This window comes from Rhineura floridana, chromosome 2 (genome assembly GCF_030035675.1).
Source record: "Rhineura floridana isolate rRhiFlo1 chromosome 2, rRhiFlo1.hap2, whole genome shotgun sequence".
Lineage (NCBI taxonomy): Eukaryota > Metazoa > Chordata > Lepidosauria > Squamata > Rhineuridae > Rhineura > Rhineura floridana.
Window position 1 is genome coordinate 29403594 of NC_084481.1, and position 21167 is coordinate 29424760.

Here is a 21167-nt window from a genome sequence, read left to right on the forward strand (position 1 = left end):
GGAAACAGGTTCCGCAAACTTTTTCTGCCCTTTCGGATCTCGGGCATCATATGACGCGAGTTTGAGACGCTTTGGATACTTTTCATTTTTTTGAAAAAATCCTGACCCGCGGGTCACACTTTTTGCCTTCTTTTTCTCTCCTGAGCTGCACTCAGGTTTCTGCAGCTTGTTCAGAATCTAGAGCAGGGAAACAGGTTCCGCAAACTTTTTCTGCCCTTTCGGATCTCGGGCATCATATGACGCGAGTTTGAGATGCTTTGGATACTTTTCATTTTTTTGAAAAAATCCTGACCCGCGGGTCACAGTTTTTGCCTTCTTTTTCTCTCCTGAGCTGCACTCAGGTTTCTGCAGCTTGTTCAGAATCTAGAGCAGGGAAACAGGTTCCGCAAACTTTTTCTGCCCTTTCGGATCTCGGGCATCATATGACGCGAGTTTGAGATGCTTTGGATACTTTTCTTTTTGAAAAAATCCTGACCCGCGGGTCACACTTTTTGCATTCTTTTTCTCTCCTGAGCTGCACTCAGGTTTCTGCAGCTTGTTCAGACAGTTTTTCCCTACTTTTTCTCTCCTGAGCTGCACTCAGGTTTCTGCAGCTTGTTCAGAATCTAGAGCAGGGAAACAGGTTCCGCAAATTTTTTCTGCCCTTTCGGATCTCGGGCATCACATGACGCGAGTTTAAGACGCTTTCGATACTTTTCATTTTTTTGAAAAAATCCTGACCCGCGGGTCAGTTTTTGTCTTCTTTTTCTCTCCTGAGCTGCACTCAGGTTTCTGCAGCTTGTTCAGAATCTAGAGCAGGGAAACAGGTTCTGCAAACTTTTTCTGCCCTTTCGGATCTCGGGCATCATATGACGCGAGTTTGAGACGCTTTGGATACTTTTCATTTTTTTGAAAAAATCCTGACCCGCGGGTCACACTTTTTGCCTTCTTTTTGTCTCCTGAGCTGCACTCAGGTTTCTGCAGCTTGTTCACAATCTAGAGCAGGGAAACAGGTTCTGCAAACGTTTTCTGCCCTTTCGGATCTCGGGCATCATATGACGCGAATTTGAGACGCTTTGGATACTTTTCATTTTTTTGAAAAAATCCTAACCCGCGGGTCACAGTTTTTGCCTTCTTTTTCTCTCCTGAGCTGCACTCAGGTTTCTGCAGCTTGTTCAGAATATAGAGCAGGGAAAATGGTTCCGTAAACTTTTTCTGCCCTTTCGGATCTCGGGCATCATATGATGCGAGGTTGAGATGCTTTGGATACTTTTCCTTTTTTTGAAAAAATCCTGACCTGCGGGTCACACTTTTTGCCTTCTTTTTCTCTCCTGAGCTGCACTCAGGTTTCTGCAGCTTGTTCACACAGTTTTTCCCTACTTTTTCTCTCCTGAGCTGCACTCAGGTTTCTGCAGCTTGTTCAGAATCTAGAGCAGGGAAACAGGTTCCGTAAACTTTTTCTGCCCTTTCGGATCTCGGGCATCATATGACGCGAGTTTGAGACGCTTTGGATACTTTTCATTTTTTTTGAAAAAATCCTGACCCGCGGGTCACACTTTTTGCCTTCTTTTTGTCTCCTGAGCTGCACTCAGGTTTCTGCAGCTTGTTCAGAATCTAGAGCAGGGAAACAGGTTCCGTAAACGTTTTCTGCCCTTTCGGATCTCGGGCATCATATGATGCGATGTTGAGATGCTTTGGATACTTTTCATTTTTCTGAAAAAATCCTGACCCGCGGGTCACACTTTTTGCCTTCTTTTTCTCTCCTTAGCTGCACTCAGGTTTCTACAGCTTGTTCAGAATCTAGAGCAGGGAAACAGGTTCCGTAAACTTTTTCTGCCCTTTCGGATCTCGGGCATCATATGACGCGAGTTTGAGACGCTTTGGATACTTTTCATTTTTTTGAAAAAATCCTGACCCGCGCGTCACAGTTTTTGCCTTCTTTTTCTCTCCTGAGCTGCACTCAGGTTTCTGCAGCTTGTTCAGAATCTAGAGCAGGGAAACAGGTTCCGCAAATTTTTCTGCCCTTTCGGATCTCGCGCACCATATGATGCGACGTTGAGATGCTTTGGATCCTTTTCATTTTTTTGAAAAAATCCTGACCCGCGGGTCACACTTTTTGCCTTCTTTTTCTCTCCTGAGCTGCACTCAGGTTTCTGCAGCTTGTTCAGACAGTTTTTCCCTACTTTTTCTCTCCTGAGCTGCACTCAGGTTTCTGCAGCTTGTTCAGAATCTAGAGCAGGGAAACAGGTTCCGCAAATTTTTTCTGCCCTTTCGGATCTCGGGCATCACATGACGCGAGTTTGAGACACTTTGGATACTTTTCATTTTTTTGAAAAAATCCTGACCCTCGGGTCACAATTTTTGTCTTCTTTTTCTCTCCTGAGCTGCACTCAGGTTTCTGCAGCTTGTTCAGAATCTAGAGCAGGGAAACAGGTTCCGTAAACGTTTTCTGCCCTTTCGGATCTCGGGCATCATATGATGCGATGTTGAGATGCTTTGGATACTTTTCATTTTTTTGAAAAAATCCTGACCCGCGGGTCACACTTTTTGCCTTCTTTTTCTCTCCTTAGCTGCACTCAGGTTTCTACAGCTTGTTCAGAATCTAGAGCAGGGAAACAGGTTCCGTAAACTTTTTCTGCCCTTTCGGATCTCGGGCATCATATGACGCGAGTTTGAGACGCTTTGGATACTTTTCATTTTTTTGAAAAAATCCTGACCCGCGCGTCACAGTTTTTGCCTTCTTTTTCTCTCCTGAGCTGCACTCAGGTTTCTGCAGCTTGTTCAGAATCTAGAGCAGGGAAACAGGTTCCGCAAACTTTTTCTGCCCTTTCGGATCTCGCGCACCATATGATGTGACGTTGAGATGCTTTGGATCCTTTTCATTTTTTTGAAAAAATCCTGACCCGCGGGTCACACTTTTTGCCTTCTTTTTCTCTCCTGAGCTGCACTCAGGTTTCTGCAGCTTGTTCAGACAGTTTTTCCCTACTTTTTCTCTCCTGAGCTGCACTCAGGTTTCTGCAGCTTGTTCAGAATATAGAGCAGGGAAACAGGTTCCGCAAACTTTTTCTGCCCTTTCGGATCTCGGGCATCATATGACGCGAGTTTGAGATGCTTTGGATACTTTTCATTTTTTTGAAAAAATCCTGACCCGCGGGTCACACTTTTTGCCTTCTTTTTCTCTCCTGAGCTGCACTCAGGTTTCTGCAGCTTGTTCAGAATCTAGAGCAGGGAAACAGGTTCCGCAAACTTTTTCTGCCCTTTCGGATCTCGGGCATCATATGACGCGAGTTTGAGACGCTTTGGATACTTTTCATTTTTTTGAAAAAATCCTGACCCGCGGGTCACACTTTTTGCCTTCTTTTTCTCTCCTGAGCTGCACTCAGGTTTCTGCAGCTTGTTCAGAATCTAGAGCAGGGAAACAGGTTCCGCAAACTTTTTCTGCCCTTTCGGATCTCGGGCATCATATGACGCGAGTTTGAGATGCTTTGGATACTTTTCATTTTTTTGAAAAAATCCTGACCCGCGGGTCACAGTTTTTGCCTTCTTTTTCTCTCCTGAGCTGCACTCAGGTTTCTGCAGCTTGTTCAGAATCTAGAGCAGGGAAACAGGTTCCGCAAACTTTTTCTGCCCTTTCGGATCTCGGGCATCATATGACGCGAGTTTGAGATGCTTTGGATACTTTTCTTTTTGAAAAAATCCTGACCCGCGGGTCACACTTTTTGCATTCTTTTTCTCTCCTGAGCTGCACTCAGGTTTCTGCAGCTTGTTCAGACAGTTTTTCCCTACTTTTTCTCTCCTGAGCTGCACTCAGGTTTCTGCAGCTTGTTCAGAATCTAGAGCAGGGAAACAGGTTCCGCAAATTTTTTCTGCCCTTTCGGATCTCGGGCATCACATGACGCGAGTTTAAGACGCTTTCGATACTTTTCATTTTTTTGAAAAAATCCTGACCCGCGGGTCAGTTTTTGTCTTCTTTTTCTCTCCTGAGCTGCACTCAGGTTTCTGCAGCTTGTTCAGAATCTAGAGCAGGGAAACAGGTTCTGCAAACTTTTTCTGCCCTTTCGGATCTCGGGCATCATATGACGCGAGTTTGAGACGCTTTGGATACTTTTCATTTTTTTGAAAAAATCCTGACCCGCGGGTCACACTTTTTGCCTTCTTTTTGTCTCCTGAGCTGCACTCAGGTTTCTGCAGCTTGTTCACAATCTAGAGCAGGGAAACAGGTTCTGCAAACGTTTTCTGCCCTTTCGGATCTCGGGCATCATATGACGCGAATTTGAGACGCTTTGGATACTTTTCATTTTTTTGAAAAAATCCTAACCTGCGGGTCACAGTTTTTGCCTTCTTTTTCTCTCCTGAGCTGCACTCAGGTTTCTGCAGCTTGTTCAGAATATAGAGCAGGGAAAATGGTTCCGTAAACTTTTTCTGCCCTTTCGGATCTCGGGCATCATATGATGCGAGGTTGAGATGCTTTGGATACTTTTCCTTTTTTTGAAAAAATCCTGACCTGCGGGTCACACTTTTTGCCTTCTTTTTCTCTCCTGAGCTGCACTCAGGTTTCTGCAGCTTGTTCACACAGTTTTTCCCTACTTTTTCTCTCCTGAGCTGCACTCAGGTTTCTGCAGCTTGTTCAGAATCTAGAGCAGGGAAACAGGTTCCGTAAACTTTTTCTGCCCTTTCGGATCTCGGGCATCATATGACGCGAGTTTGAGACGCTTTGGATACTTTTCATTTTTTTTGAAAAAATCCTGACCCGCGGGTCACACTTTTTGCCTTCTTTTTGTCTCCTGAGCTGCACTCAGGTTTCTGCAGCTTGTTCACAATCTAGAGCAGGGAAACAGGTTCTGCAAACTTTTTCTGCCCTTTCGGATCTCGGGCATCATATGACGCGAGTTTGAGACGCTTTGGATACTTTTCATTTTTTTGAAAAAATCCTGACCCGCGGGTCACACTTTTTGCCTTCTTTCTCTCTCCTGAGCTGCACTCAGGTTTCTGCAGCTTGTTCAGAATCTAGAGCAGGGAAACAGGTTCCGCAAACTTTTTCTGCCCTTTCGGATCTCGGGCATCATATGACGCGAGTTTGAGATGCTTTGGATACTTTTCATTTTTTTGAAAAAATCCTGACCTGCGGGTCACACTTTTTGCCTTCTTTTTCTCTCCTGAGCTGCACTCAGGTTTCTGCAGCTTGTTCAGACAGTTTTTCCCTACTTTTTCTCTCCTGAGCTGCACTCAGGTTTCTGCAGCTTGTTCAGAATCTAGAGCAGGGAAACAGGTTCCACAAACTTTTATTGCCCTTTCGGATCTCGGGCATCATATGACGCGAGTTTGAGATGCTTTGGATACTTTTCATTTTTTTGAAAAAATCCTGACCCGCGGGTCACACTTTTTGCCTTCTTTTTCTCTCCTGAGCTGCACTCAGGTTTCTGCAGCTTGTTCAGAATCTAGAGCAGGGAAACAGGTTCCGCAAACTTTTTCTGCCCTTTCGGATCTCGGGCATCATATGACGCGAGTTTGAGACGCTTTGGATACTTTTCATTTTTTTGAAAAAATCCTGACCCGCGGGTCACACTTTTTGCCTTCTTTTTCTCTCCTGAGCTGCACTCAGGTTTCTGCAGCTTGTTCAGAATCCAGAGCAGGGAAACAGGTTCCGCAAACTTTTTCTGCCCTTTCGGATCTCGGGCATCATATGACGCGAGTTTGAGATGCTTTGTATACTTTTCATTTTTTTGAAAAAATCCTGACCCGCGGGTCACAGTTTTTGCCTTCTTTTTCTCTCCTGAGCTGCACTCAGGTTTCTGCAGCTTGTTCAGAATCTAGAGCAGGGAAACAGGTTCCGCAAACTTTTTCTGCCCTTTCGGATCTCGGGCATCATATGACGCGAGTTTGAGATGCTTTGGATACTTTTCTTTTTGAAAAAATCCTGACCCGCGGGTCACACTTTTTGCATTCTTTTTCTCTCCTGAGCTGCACTCAGGTTTCTGCAGCTTGTTCAGACAGTTTTTCCCTACTTTTTCTCTCCTGAGCTGCACTCAGGTTTCTGCAGCTTGTTCAGAATCTAGAGCAGGGAAACAGGTTCCGCAAATTTTTTCTGCCCTTTCGGATCTCGGGCATCACATGACGCGAGTTTGAGACACTTTGGATACTTTTCATTTTTTTGAAAAAATCCTGACCCTCGGGTCACAATTTTTGTCTTCTTTTTCTCTCCTGAGCTGCACTCAGGTTTCTGCACCTTGTTCAGAATCTAGAGCAGGGAAACAGGTTCCGTAAACGTTTTCTGCCCTTTCGGATCTCGGGCATCATATGATGCGATGTTGAGATGCTTTGGATACTTTTCATTTTTTTGAAAAAATCCTGACCCGCGGGTCACACTTTTTGCCTTCTTTTTCTCTCCTTAGCTGCACTCAGGTTTCTACAGCTTGTTCAGAATCTAGAGCAGGGAAACAGGTTCCGTAAACTTTTTCTGCCCTTTCGGATCTCGGGCATCATATGACGCGAGTTTGAGACGCTTTGGATACTTTTCATTTTTTTGAAAAAATCCTGACCCGCGCGTCACAGTTTTTGCCTTCTTTTTCTCTCCTGACCTGCACTCAGGTTTCTGCAGCTTGTTCAGAATCTAGAGCAGGGAAACAGGTTCCGCAAACTTTTTCTGCCCTTTCGGATCTCGCGCACCATATGATGCGACGTTGAGATGCTTTGGATCCTTTTCATTTTTTTGAAAAAATCCTGACCCGCGGGTCACACTTTTTGCCTTCTTTTTCTCTCCTGAGCTGCACTCAGGTTTCTGCAGCTTGTTCAGACAGTTTTTCCCTACTTTTTCTCTCCTGAGCTGCACTCAGGTTTCTGCAGCTTGTTCAGAATATAGAGCAGGGAAACAGGTTCCGCAAACTTTTTCTGCCCTTTCGGATCTTGGGCATCATATGACGTGAGTTTGAGACGCTTTCGATACTTTTCATTTTTTTGAAAAAATCCTGACCCGCGGGTCAGTTTTTCCCTACTTTTTCTCTCCTGAGCTGCACTCAGGTTTCTGCAGCTTGTTCAGAATCTAGAGCAGGGAAACAGGTTCCGTAAACTTTTTCTGCCCTTTCGGATCTCGGGCATCATATGACGCGAGTTTGAGACGCTTTGGATACTTTTCATTTTTTTGAAAAAATCCTGACCCGTGGGTCACACTTTTTGCCTTCTTTTTGTCTCCTGAGCTGCACTCAGGTTTCTGCAGCTTGTTCAGAATCTAGAGCAGGGAAACAGGTTCTGCAAACTTTTTCTCCCCTTTCGGATCTCGGGCATCATATGACGCGAGTTTGAGACGCTTTGGATACTTTTCATGTTTTTGAAAAAATCCTGACCCGCGGGTCACAGTTTTTGTCTTCTTTTTCTCTCCTGAGCTGCACTCAGGTTTCTGCAGCTTGTTCAGAATCTAGAGCAGGGAAACAGGTTCCGCAAACTTTTTCTGCCCTTTCGGATCTCGGGCATCATATGACGCGAGTTTGAGATGCTTTGGATACTTTTCATTTTTTTGAAAAAATCCTGACCTGCGGGTCACACTTTTTGCCTTCTTTTTCTCTCCTGAGCTGCACTCAGGTTTCTGCAGCTTGTTCAGACAGTTTTTCCCTACTTTTTCTCTCCTGAGCTGCACTCAGGTTTCTGCAGCTTGTTCAGAATCTAGAGCAGGGAAACAGGTTCCGCAAACTTTTTCTGCCCTTTCGGATCTCGGGCATCATATGACGCGAGTTTGAGATGCTTTGGATACTTTTCATTTTTTTGAAAAAATCCTGACCCGCGGGTCACACTTTTTGCCTTCTTTTTCTCTCCTGAGCTGCACTCAGGTTTCTGCAGCTTGTTCAGAATCTAGAGCAGGGAAACAGGTTCCGCAAACTTTTTCTGCCCTTTCGGATCTCGGGCATCATATGACGCGAGTTTGAGACGCTTTGGATACTTTTCATTTTTTTGAAAAAATCCTGACCCGCGGGTCACACTTTTTGCCTTCTTTTTCTCTCCTGAGCTGCACTCAGGTTTCTGCAGCTTGTTCAGAATATAGAGCAGGGAAACAGGTTCCGCAAACTTTTTCTGCCCTTTCGGATCTCGGGCATCATATGACGCGAGTTTGAGATGCTTTGGATACTTTTCATTTTTTTGAAAAAATCCTGACCCGCGGGTCACAGTTTTTGCCATCTTTTTCTCTCCTGAGCTGCACTCAGGTTTCTGCAGCTTGTTCAGAATCTAGAGCAGGGAAACAGGTTCCGCAAACTTTTTCTGCCCTTTCGGATCTCGGGCATCATATGACGCGAGTTTGAGATGCTTTGGATACTTTTCTTTTTGAAAAAATCCTGACCCGCGGGTCACACTTTTTGCATTCTTTTTCTCTCCTGAGCTGCACTCAGGTTTCTGCAGCTTGTTCAGACAGTTTTTCCCTACTTTTTCTCTCCTGAGCTGCACTCAGGTTTCTGCAGCTTGTTCAGAATCTAGAGCAGGGAAACAGGTTCCGCAAATTTTTTCTGCCCTTTCGGATCTCGGGCATCACATGACGCGAGTTTGAGACACTTTGGATACTTTTCATTTTTTTGAAAAAATCCTGACCCTCGGGTCACAATTTTTGTCTTCTTTTTCTCTCCTGAGCTGCACTCAGGTTTCTGCAGCTTGTTCAGAATCTAGAGCAGGGAAACAGGTTCCGTAAACGTTTTCTGCCCTTTCGGATCTCGGGCATCATATGATGCGATGTTGAGATGCTTTGGATACTTTTCATTTTTTTGAAAAAATCCTGACCCGCGGGTCACACTTTTTGCCTTCTTTTTCTCTCCTTAGCTGCACTCAGGTTTCTACAGCTTGTTCAGAATCTAGAGCAGGGAAACAGGTTCCGTAAACTTTTTCTGCCCTTTCGGATCTCGGGCATCATATGACGCGAGTTTGAGACGCTTTGGATACTTTTCATTTTTTTGAAAAAATCCTGACCCGTGGGTCACACTTTTTGCCTTCTTTTTGTCTCCTGAGCTGCACTCAGGTTTCTGCAGCTTGTTCACAATCTAGAGCAGGGAAACAGGTTCTGCAAACTTTTTCTGCCCTTTCGGATCTCGGGCATCATATGACGCGAGTTTGAGACGCTTTGGATACTTTTCATTTTTTTGAAAAAATCCTGACCCGCGGGTCACACTTTTTGCCTTCTTTCTCTCTCCTGAGCTGCACTCAGGTTTCTGCAGCTTGTTCAGAATCTAGAGCAGGGAAACAGGTTCCGCAAACTTTTTCTGCCCTTTCGGATCTCGGGCATCATATGACGCGAGTTTGAGATGCTTTGGATACTTTTCATTTTTTTGAAAAAATCCTGACCCGCGGGTCACACTTTTTGCATTCTTTTTCTCTCCTGAGCTGCACTCAGGTTTCTGCAGCTTGTTCAGACAGTTTTTCCCTACTTTTTCTCTCCTGAGCTGCACTCAGGTTTCTGCAGCTTGTTCAGAATCTAGAGCAGGGAAACAGGTTCCGCAAATTTTTTCTGCCCTTTCGGATCTCGGGCATCACATGACGCGAGTTTGAGACACTTTGGATACTTTTCATTTTTTTGAAAAAATCCTGACCCTCGAGTCACAATTTTTGTCTTCTTTTTCTCTCCTGAGCTGCACTCAGGTTTCTGCACCTTGTTCAGAATCTAGAGCAGGGAAACAGGTTCCGTAAACGTTTTCTGCCCTTTCGGATCTCGGGCATCATATGATGCGATGTTGAGATGCTTTGGATACTTTTCATTTTTTTGAAAAAATCCTGACCCGCGGGTCACACTTTTTGCCTTCTTTTTCTCTCCTTAGCTGCACTCAGGTTTCTACAGCTTGTTCAGAATCTAGAGCAGGGAAACAGGTTCCGTAAACTTTTTCTGCCCTTTCGGATCTCGGGCATCATATGACGCGAGTTTGAGACGCTTTGGATACTTTTCATTTTTTTGAAAAAATCCTGACCCGCGCGTCACAGTTTTTGCCTTCTTTTTCTCTCCTGAGCTGCACTCAGGTTTCTGCAGCTTGTTCAGAATCTAGAGCAGGGAAACAGGTTCCGCAAACTTTTTCTGCCCTTTCGGATCTCGCGCACCATATGATGCGACGTTGAGATGCTTTGGATCCTTTTCATTTTTTTGAAAAAATCCTGACCCGCGGGTCACACTTTTTGCCTTCTTTTTCTCTCCTGAGCTGCACTCAGGTTTCTGCAGCTTGTTCAGACAGTTTTTCCCTACTTTTTCTCTCCTGAGCTGCACTCAGGTTTCTGCAGCTTGTTCACAATCTAGAGCAGGGAAACAGGTTCTGCAAACGTTTTCTGCCCTTTCGGATCTCGGGCATCATATGACGCGAGTTTGAGATGCTTTGGATACTTTTCATTTTTTTGAAAAAATCCTAACCCGCGGGTCACAGTTTTTGCCTTCTTTTTCTCTCCTGAGCTGCACTCAGGTTTCTGCAGCTTGTTCAGAATATAGAGCAGGGAAAATGGTTCCGTAAACTTTTTCTGCCCTTTCGGATCTCGGGCATCATATGATGCGAGGTTGAGATGCTTTGGATACTTTTCCTTTTTTTGAAAAAATCCTGACCTGCGGGTCACACTTTTTGCCTTCTTTTTCTCTCCTGAGCTGCACTCAGGTTTCTGCAGCTTGTTCACACAGTTTTTCCCTACTTTTTCTCTCCTGAGCTGCACTCAGGTTTCTGCAGCTTGTTCAGAATCTAGAGCAGGGAAACAGGTTCCGTAAACTTTTTCTGCCCTTTCGGATCTCGGGCATCATATGACGCGAGTTTGAGACGCTTTGGATACTTTTCATTTTTTTGAAAAAATCCTGACCCGTGGGTCACACTTTTTGCCTTCTTTTTGTCTCCTGAGCTGCACTCAGGTTTCTGCAGCTTGTTCACAATCTAGAGCAGGGAAACAGGTTCTGCAAACTTTTTCTGCCCTTTCGGATCTCGGGCATCATATGACGCGAGTTTGAGACGCTTTGGATACTTTTCATTTTTTTGAAAAAATCCTGACCCGCGGGTCACACTTTTTGCCTTCTTTCTCTCTCCTGAGCTGCACTCAGGTTTCTGCAGCTTGTTCAGAATCTAGAGCAGGGAAACAGGTTCCGCAAACTTTTTCTGCCCTTTCGGATCTCGGGCATCATATGACGCGAGTTTGAGATGCTTTGGATACTTTTCATTTTTTTGAAAAAATCCTGACCTGCGGGTCACACTTTTTGCCTTCTTTTTCTCTCCTGAGCTGCACTCAGGTTTCTGCAGCTTGTTCAGACAGTTTTTCCCTACTTTTTCTCTCCTGAGCTGCACTCAGGTTTCTGCAGCTTGTTCAGAATCTAGAGCAGGGAAACAGGTTCCGCAAACTTTTTCTGCCCTTTCGGATCTCGGGCATCATATGACGCGAGTTTGAGATGCTTTGGATACTTTTCATTTTTTTGAAAAAATCCTGACCCGCGGGTCACACTTTTTGCCTTCTTTTTCTCTCCTGAGCTGCACTCAGGTTTCTGCAGCTTGTTCAGAATCTAGAGCAGGGAAACAGGTTCCGCAAACTTTTTCTGCCCTTTCGGATCTCGGGCATCATATGACGCGAGTTTGAGACGCTTTGGATACTTTTCATTTTTTTGAAAAAATCCTGACCCGCGGGTCACACTTTTTGCCTTCTTTTTCTCTCCTGAGCTGCACTCAGGTTTCTGCAGCTTGTTCAGAATATAGAGCAGGGAAACAGGTTCCGCAAACTTTTTCTGCCCTTTCGGATCTCGGGCATCATATGACGCGAGTTTGAGATGCTTTGGATACTTTTCATTTTTTTGAAAAAATCCTGACCCGCGGGTCACAGTTTTTGCCATCTTTTTCTCTCCTGAGCTGCACTCAGGTTTCTGCAGCTTGTTCAGAATCTAGAGCAGGGAAACAGGTTCCGCAAACTTTTTCTGCCCTTTCGGATCTCGGGCATCATATGACGCGAGTTTGAGATGCTTTGGATACTTTTCATTTTTTTGAAAAAATCCTGACCCGCGGGTCACACTTTTTGCATTCTTTTTCTCTCCTGAGCTGCACTCAGGTTTCTGCAGCTTGTTCAGACAGTTTTTCCCTACTTTTTCTCTCCTGAGCTGCACTCAGGTTTCTGCAGCTTGTTCAGAATCTAGAGCAGGGAAACAGGTTCCGCAAATTTTTTCTGCCCTTTCGGATCTCGGGCATCACATGACGCGAGTTTGAGACACTTTGGATACTTTTCATTTTTTTGAAAAAATCCTGACCCTCGGGTCACAATTTTTGTCTTCTTTTTCTCTCCTGAGCTGCACTCAGGTTTCTGCAGCTTGTTCAGAATCTAGAGCAGGGAAACAGGTTCCGTAAACGTTTTCTGCCCTTTCGGATCTCGGGCATCATATGATGCGATGTTGAGATGCTTTGGATACTTTTCATTTTTTTGAAAAAATCCTGACCCGCGGGTCACACTTTTTGCCTTCTTTTTCTCTCCTTAGCTGCACTCAGGTTTCTACAGCTTGTTCAGAATCTAGAGCAGGGAAACAGGTTCCGTAAACTTTTTCTGCCCTTTCGGATCTCGGGCATCATATGACGCGAGTTTGAGATGCTTTGGATACTTTTCATTTTTTTGAAAAAATCCTGACCCGTGGGTCACACTTTTTGCCTTCTTTTTGTCTCCTGAGCTGCACTCAGGTTTCTGCAGCTTGTTCACAATCTAGAGCAGGGAAACAGGTTCTGCAAACTTTTTCTGCCCTTTCGGATCTCGGGCATCATATGACGCGAGTTTGAGACGCTTTGGATACTTTTCATTTTTTTGAAAAAATCCTGACCCGCGGGTCACACTTTTTGCCTTCTTTCTCTCTCCTGAGCTGCACTCAGGTTTCTGCAGCTTGTTCAGAATCTAGAGCAGGGAAACAGGTTCCGCAAACTTTTTCTGCCCTTTCGGATCTCGGGCATCATATGACGCGAGTTTGAGATGCTTTGGATACTTTTCATTTTTTTGAAAAAATCCTGACCTGCGGGTCACACTTTTTGCCTTCTTTTTCTCTCCTGAGCTGCACTCAGGTTTCTGCAGCTTGTTCAGACAGTTTTTCCCTACTTTTTCTCTCCTGAGCTGCACTCAGGTTTCTGCAGCTTGTTCAGAATCTAGAGCAGGGAAACAGGTTCCGCAAACTTTTTCTGCCCTTTCGGATCTCGGGCATCATATGACGCGAGTTTGAGATGCTTTGGATACTTTTCATTTTTTTGAAAAAATCCTGACCCGCGGGTCACACTTTTTGCCTTCTTTTTCTCTCCTGAGCTGCACTCAGGTTTCTGCAGCTTGTTCAGAATCTAGAGCAGGGAAACAGGTTCCGCAAACTTTTTCTGCCCTTTCGGATCTCGGGCATCATATGACGCGAGTTTGAGACGCTTTGGATACTTTTCATTTTTTTGAAAAAATCCTGACCCGCGGGTCACACTTTTTGCCTTCTTTTTCTCTCCTGAGCTGCACTCAGGTTTCTGCAGCTTGTTCAGAATATAGAGCAGGGAAACAGGTTCCGCAAACTTTTTCTGCCCTTTCGGATCTCGGGCATCATATGACGCGAGTTTGAGATGCTTTGGATACTTTTCATTTTTTTGAAAAAATCCTGACCCGCGGGTCACAGTTTTTGCCATCTTTTTCTCTCCTGAGCTGCACTCAGGTTTCTGCAGCTTGTTCAGAATCTAGAGCAGGGAAACAGGTTCCGCAAACTTTTTCTGCCCTTTCGGATCTCGGGCATCATATGACGCGAGTTTGAGATGCTTTGGATACTTTTCTTTTTGAAAAAATCCTGACCCGCGGGTCACACTTTTTGCATTCTTTTTCTCTCCTGAGCTGCACTCAGGTTTCTGCAGCTTGTTCAGACAGTTTTTCCCTACTTTTTCTCTCCTGAGCTGCACTCAGGTTTCTGCAGCTTGTTCAGAATCTAGAGCAGGGAAACAGGTTCTGCAAATTTTTTCTGCCCTTTCGGATCTCGGGCATCACATGACGCGAGTTTGAGACACTTTGGATACTTTTCATTTTTTTGAAAAAATCCTGACCCTCGGGTCACAATTTTTGTCTTCTTTTTCTCTCCTGAGCTGCACTCAGGTTTCTGCAGCTTGTTCAGAATCTAGAGCAGGGAAACAGGTTCCGTAAACGTTTTCTGCCCTTTCGGATCTCGGGCATCATATGATGCGATGTTGAGATGCTTTGGATACTTTTCATTTTTTTGAAAAAATCCTGACCCGCGGGTCACACTTTTTGCCTTCTTTTTCTCTCCTTAGCTGCACTCAGGTTTCTACAGCTTGTTCAGAATCTAGAGCAGGGAAACAGGTTCCGTAAACTTTTTCTGCCCTTTCGGATCTCGGGCATCATATGACGCGAGTTTGAGACGCTTTGGATACTTTTCATTTTTTTGAAAAAATCCTGACCCGCGCGTCACAGTTTTTGCCTTCTTTTTCTCTCCTGAGCTGCACTCAGGTTTCTGCAGCTTGTTCAGAATCTAGAGCAGGGAAACAGGTTCCGCAAACTTTTTCTGCCCTTTCGGATCTCGCGCACCATATGATGCGACGTTGAGATGCTTTGGATCCTTTTCATTTTTTTGAAAAAATCCTGACCCGCGGGTCACACTTTTTGCCTTCTTTTTCTCTCCTGAGCTGCACTCAGGTTTCTGCAGCTTGTTCAGACAGTTTTTCCCTACTTTTTCTCTCCTGAGCTGCACTCAGGTTTCTGCAGCTTGTTCAGAATCTAGAGCAGGGAAACAGGTTCCGCAAATTTTTTCTGCCCTTTCGGATCTCGGGCATCACATGACGCGAGTTTGAGACACTTTGGATACTTTTCATTTTTTTGAAAAAATCCTGACCCTCGGGTCACAATTTTTGTCTTCTTTTTCTCTCCTGAGCTGCACTCAGGTTTCTGCAGCTTGTTCAGAATCTAGAGCAGGGAAACAGGTTCCGTAAACGTTTTCTGCCCTTTCGGATCTCGGGCATCATATGATGCGATGTTGAGATGCTTTGGATACTTTTCATTTTTTTGAAAAAATCCTGACCCGCGGGTCACACTTTTTGCCTTCTTTTTCTCTCCTTAGCTGCACTCAGGTTTCTACAGCTTGTTCAGAATCTAGAGCAGGGAAACAGGTTCCGTAAACTTTTTCTGCCCTTTCGGATCTCGGGCATCATATGACGCGAGTTTGAGACGCTTTGGATACTTTTCATTTTTTTGAAAAAATCCTGACCCGCGCGTCACAGTTTTTGCCTTCTTTTTCTCTCCTGAGCTGCACTCAGGTTTCTGCAGCTTGTTCAGAATCTAGAGCAGGGAAACAGGTTCCGCAAACTTTTTCTGCCCTTTCGGATCTCGCGCACCATATGATGCGACGTTGAGATGCTTTGGATCCTTTTCATTTTTTTGAAAAAATCCTGACCCGCGGGTCACACTTTTTGCCTTCTTTTTCTCTCCTGAGCTGCACTCAGGTTTCTGCAGCTTGTTCAGACAGTTTTTCCCTACTTTTTCTCTCCTGAGCTGCACTCAGGTTTCTGCAGCTTGTTCAGAATATAGAGCAGGGAAACAGGTTCCGCAAACTTTTTCTGCCCTTTCGGATCTCGGGCATCATATGACGCGAGTTTGAGACGCTTTGGATACTTTTCATTTTTTTGAAAAAATCCTGACCCGCGGGTCACACTTTTTGCCTTCTTTCTCTCTCCTGAGCTGCACTCAGGTTTCTGCAGCTTGTTCAGAATCTAGAGCAGGGAAACAGGTTCCGCAAACTTTTTCTGCCCTTTCGGATCTCGGGCATCATATGACGCGAGTTTGAGATGCTTTGGATACTTTTCATTTTTTTGAAAAAATCCTGACCTGCGGGTCACACTTTTTGCCTTCTTTTTCTCTCCTGAGCTGCACTCAGGTTTCTGCAGCTTGTTCAGACAGTTTTTCCCTACTTTTTCTCTCCTGAGCTGCACTCAGGTTTCTGCAGCTTGTTCAGAATCTAGAGCAGGGAAACAGGTTCCACAAACTTTTTCTGCCCTTTCGGATCTCGGGCATCATATGACGCGAGTTTGAGATGCTTTGGATACTTTTCATTTTTTTGAAAAAATCCTGACCCGCGGGTCACACTTTTTGCCTTCTTTTTCTCTCCTGAGCTGCACTCAGGTTTCTGCAGCTTGTTCAGAATCTAGAGCAGGGAAACAGGTTCCGCAAACTTTTTCTGCCCTTTCGGATCTCGGGCATCATATGACGCGAGTTTGAGACGCTTTGGATACTTTTCATTTTTTTGAAAAAATCCTGACCCGCGGGTCACACTTTTTGCCTTCTTTTTCTCTCCTGAGCTGCACTCAGGTTTCTGCAGCTTGTTCAGAATCTAGAGCAGGGAAACAGGTTCCGCAAACTTTTTCTGCCCTTTCGGATCTCGGGCATCATATGACGCGAGTTTGAGATGCTTTGGATACTTTTCATTTTTTTGAAAAAATCCTGACCCGCGGGTCACAGTTTTTGCCTTCTTTTTCTCTCCTGAGCTGCACTCAGGTTTCTGCAGCTTGTTCAGAATCTAGAGCAGGGAAACAGGTTCCGCAAACTTTTTCTGCCCTTTCGGATCTCGGGCATCATATGACGCGAGTTTGAGATGCTTTGGATACTTTTCTTTTTGAAAAAATCCTGACCCGCGGGTCACACTTTTTGCATTCTTTTTCTCTCCTGAGCTGCACTCAGGTTTCTGCAGCTTGTTCAGACAGTTTTTCCCTACTTTTTCTCTCCTGAGCTGCACTCAGGTTTCTGCAGCTTGTTCAGAATCTAGAGCAGGGAAACAGGTTCCGCAAATTTTTTCTGCCCTTTCGGATCTCGGGCATCACATGACGCGAGTTTAAGACGCTTTCGATACTTTTCATTTTTTTGAAAAAATCCTGACCCGCGGGTCAGTTTTTGTCTTCTTTTTCTCTCCTGAGCTGCACTCAGGTTTCTGCAGCTTGTTCAGAATCTAGAGCAGGGAAACAGGTTCTGCAAACTTTTTCTGCCCTTTCGGATCTCGGGCATCATATGACGCGAGTTTGAGACGCTTTGGATACTTTTCATTTTTTTGAAAAAATCCTGACCCGCGGGTCACACTTTTTGCCTTCTTTTTGTCTCCTGAGCTGCACTCAGGTTTCTGCAGCTTGTTCACAATCTAGAGCAGGGAAACAGGTTCTGCAAACGTTTTCTGCCCTTTCGGATCTCGGGCATCATATGACGCGAATTTGAGACGCTTTGGATACTTTTCATTTTTTTGAAAAAATCCTAACCCGCGGGTCACAGTTTTTGCCTTCTTTTTCTCTCCTGAGCTGCACTCAGGTTTCTGCAGCTTGTTCAGAATATAGAGCAGGGAAAATGGTTCCGTAAACTTTTTCTGCCCTTTCGGATCTCGGGCATCATATGATGCGAGGTTGAGATGCTTTGGATACTTTTCCTTTTTTTGAAAAAATCCTGACCTGCGGGTCACACTTTTTGCCTTCTTTTTCTCTCCTGAGCTGCACTCAGGTTTCTGCAGCTTGTTCACACAGTTTTTCCCTACTTTTTCTCTCCTGAGCTGCACTCAGGTTTCTGCAGCTTGTTCAGAATCTAGAGCAGGGAAACAGGTTCCGTAAACTTTTTCTGCCCTTTCGGATCTCGGGCATCATATGACGCGAGTTTGAGACGCTTTGGATACTTTTCATTTTTTTTGAAAAAATCCTGACCCGCGGGTCACACTTTTTGCCTTCTTTTTGTCTCCTGAGCTGCACTCAGGTTTCTGCAGCTTGTTCAGAATCTAGAGCAGGGAAACAGGTTCCGTAAACGTTTTCTGCCCTTTCGGATCTCGGGCATCATATGATGCGATGTTGAGATGCTTTGGATACTTTTCATTTTTTTGAAAAAATCCTGACCCGCGGGTCACACTTTTTGCCTTCTTTTTCTCTCCTTAGCTGCACTCAGGTTTCTACAGCTTGTTCAGAATCTAGAGCAGGGAAACAGGTTCCGTAAACTTTTTCTGCCCTTTCGGATCTCGGGCATCATATGACGCGAGTTTGAGACGCTTTGGATACTTTTCATTTTTTTGAAAAAATCCTGACCCGCGCGTCACAGTTTTTTCCTTCTTTTTCTCTCCTGAGCTGCACTCAGGTTTCTGCAGCTTGTTCAGAATCTAGAGCAGGGAAACAGGTTCCGCAAACTTTTTCTGCCCTTTCGGATCTCGCGCACCATATGATGCGACGTTGAGATGCTTTGGATCCTTTTCATTTTTTTGAAAAAATCCTGACCCGCGGGTCACACTTTTTGCCTTCTTTTTCTCTCCTGAGCTGCACTCAGGTTTCTGCAGCTTGTTCAGACAGTTTTTCCCTACTTTTTCTCTCCTGAGCTGCACTCAGGTTTCTGCAGCTTGTTCAGAATCTAGAGCAGGGAAACAGGTTCCGCAAATTTTTTCTGCCCTTTCGGATCTCGGGCATCACATGACGCGAGTTTGAGACACTTTGGATACTTTTCATTTTTTTGAAAAAATCCTGACCCTCGGGTCACAATTTTTGTCTTCTTTTTCTCTCCTGAGCTGCACTCAGGTTTCTGCAGCTTGTTCAGAATCTAGAGCAGGGAAACAGGTTCCGTAAACGTTTTCTGCCCTTTCGGATCTCGGGCATCATATGATGCGATGTTGAGATGCTTTGGATACTTTTCATTTTTTTGAAAAAATCCTGACCCGCGGGTCACACTTTTTGCCTTCTTTTTCTCTCCTTAGCTGCACTCAGGTTTCTACAGCTTGTTCAGAATCTAGAGCAGGGAAACAGGTTCCGTAAACTTTTTCTGCCCTTTCGGATCTCGGGCATCATATGACGCGAGTTTGAGACGCTTTGGATACTTTTCATTTTTTTGAAAAAATCCTGACCCGCGCGTCACAGTTTTTGCCTTCTTTTTCTCTCCTGAGCTGCACTCAGGTTTCTGCAGCTTGTTCAGAATCTAGAGCAGGGAAACAGGTTCCGCAAACTTTTTCTGCCCTTTCGGATCTCGCGCACCATATGATGCGACGTTGAGATGCTTTGGATCCTTTTCATTTTTTTGAAAAAATCCTGACCCGCGGGTCACACTTTTTGCCTTCTTTTTCTCTCCTGAGCTGCACTCAGGTTTCTGCAGCTTGTTCAGACAGTTTTTCCCTACTTTTTCTCTCCTGAGCTGCACTCAGGTTTCTGCAGCTTGTTCAGAATATAGAGCAGGGAAACAGGTTCCGCAAACTTTTTCTGCCCTTTCGGATCTCGGGCATCATATGACGCGAGTTTGAGACGCTTTGGATACTTTTCATTTTTTTGAAAAAATCCTGACCCGCGGGTCACACTTTTTGCCTTCTTTCTCTCTCCTGAGCTGCACTCAGGTTTCTGCAGCTTGTTCAGAATCTAGAGCAGGGAAACAGGTTCCGCAAACTTTTTCTGCCCTTTCGGATCTCGGGCATCATATGACGCGAGTTTGAGATGCTTTGGATACTTTTCATTTTTTTGAAAAAATCCTGACCTGCGGGTCACACTTTTTGCCTTCTTTTTCTCTCCTGAGCTGCACTCAGGTTTCTGCAGCTTGTTCAGACAGTTTTTCCCTACTTTTTCTCTCCTGAGCTGCACTCAGGTTTCTGCAGCTTGTTCAGAATCTAGAGCAGGGAAACAGGTTCCACAAACTTTTTCTGCCCTTTCGGATCTCGGGCATCATATGACGCGAGTTTGAGATGCTTTGGATACTTTTCATTTTTTTGAAAAAATCCTGACCCGCGGGTCACACTTTTTGCCTTCTTTTTCTCTCCTGAGCTGCACTCAGGTTTCTGCAGCTTGTTCAGAATCTAGAGCAGGGAAACAGGTTCCGCAAACTTTTTCTGCCCTTTCGGATCTCGGGCATCATATGACGCGAGTTTGAGACGCTTTGGATACTTTTCATTTTTTTGAAAAAATCCTGACCCGCGGGTCACACTTTTTGCCTTCTTTTTCTCTCCTGAGCTGCACTCAGGTTTCTGCAGCTTGTTCAGAATCTAGAGCAGGGAAACAGGTTCCGCAAACTTTTTCTGCCCTTTCGGATCTCGGGCATCATATGACGCGAGTTTGAGATGCTTTGGATACTTTTCATTTTTTTGAAAAAATCCTGACCCGCGGGTCACAGTTTTTGCCTTCTTTTTCTCTCCTGAGCTGCACTCAGGTTTCTGCAGCTTGTTCAGAATCTAGAGCAGGGAAACAGGTTCCGCAAACTTTTTCTGCCCTTTCGGATCTCGCGCACCATATGATGCGACGTTGAGATGCTTTGGATCCTTTTCATTTTTTTGAAAAAATCCTGACCCGCGGGTCACACTTTTTGCCTTCTTTTTCTCTCCTGAGCTGCACTCAGGTTTCTGCAGCTTGTTCAGACAGTTTTTCCCTACTTTTTCTCTCCTGAGCTGCACTCAGGTTTCTGCAGCTTGTTCAGAATATAGAGCAGGGAAACAGGTTCCGCAAACTTTTTCTGCCCTTTCGGATCTCGGGCATCATATGACGCGAGTTTGAGACGCTTTGGATACTTTTCATTTTTTTGAAAAAATCCTGACCCGCGGGTCACACTTTTTGCCTTCTTTCTCTCTCCTGAGCTGCACTCAGGTTTCTGCAGCTTGTTCAGAATCTAGAGCAGGGAAACAGGTTCCGCAAACTTTTTCTGCCCTTTCGGATCTCGGGCATCATATGACGCGAGTTTGAGATGCTTTGGATACTTTTCATTTTTTTGAAAAAATCCTGACCTGCGGGTCACACTTTTTGCCTTCTTTTTCTCTCCTGAGCTGCACTCAGGTTTCTGCAGCTTGTTCAGACAGTTTTTCCCTACTTTTTCTCTCCTGAGCTGCACTCAGGTTTCTGCAGCTTGTTCAGAATCTAGAGCAGGGAAACAGGTTCCACAAACTTTTTCTGCCCTTTCGGATCTCGGGCATCATATGACGCGAGTTTGAGATGCTTTGGATACTTTTCATTTTTTTGAAAAAATCCTGACCCGCGGGTCACACTTTTTGCCTTCTTTTTCTCTCCTGAGCTGCACTCAGGTTTCTGCAGCTTGTTCAGAATCTAGAGCAGGGAAACAGGTTCCGCAAACTTTTTCTGCCCTTTCGGATCTCGGGCATCATATGACGCGAGTTTGAGACGCTTTGGATACTTTTCATTTTTTTGAAAAAATCCTGACCCGCGGGTCACACTTTTTGCCTTCTTTTTCTCTCCTGAGCTGCACTCAGGTTTCTGCAGCTTGTTCAGAATCTAGAGCAGGGAAACAGG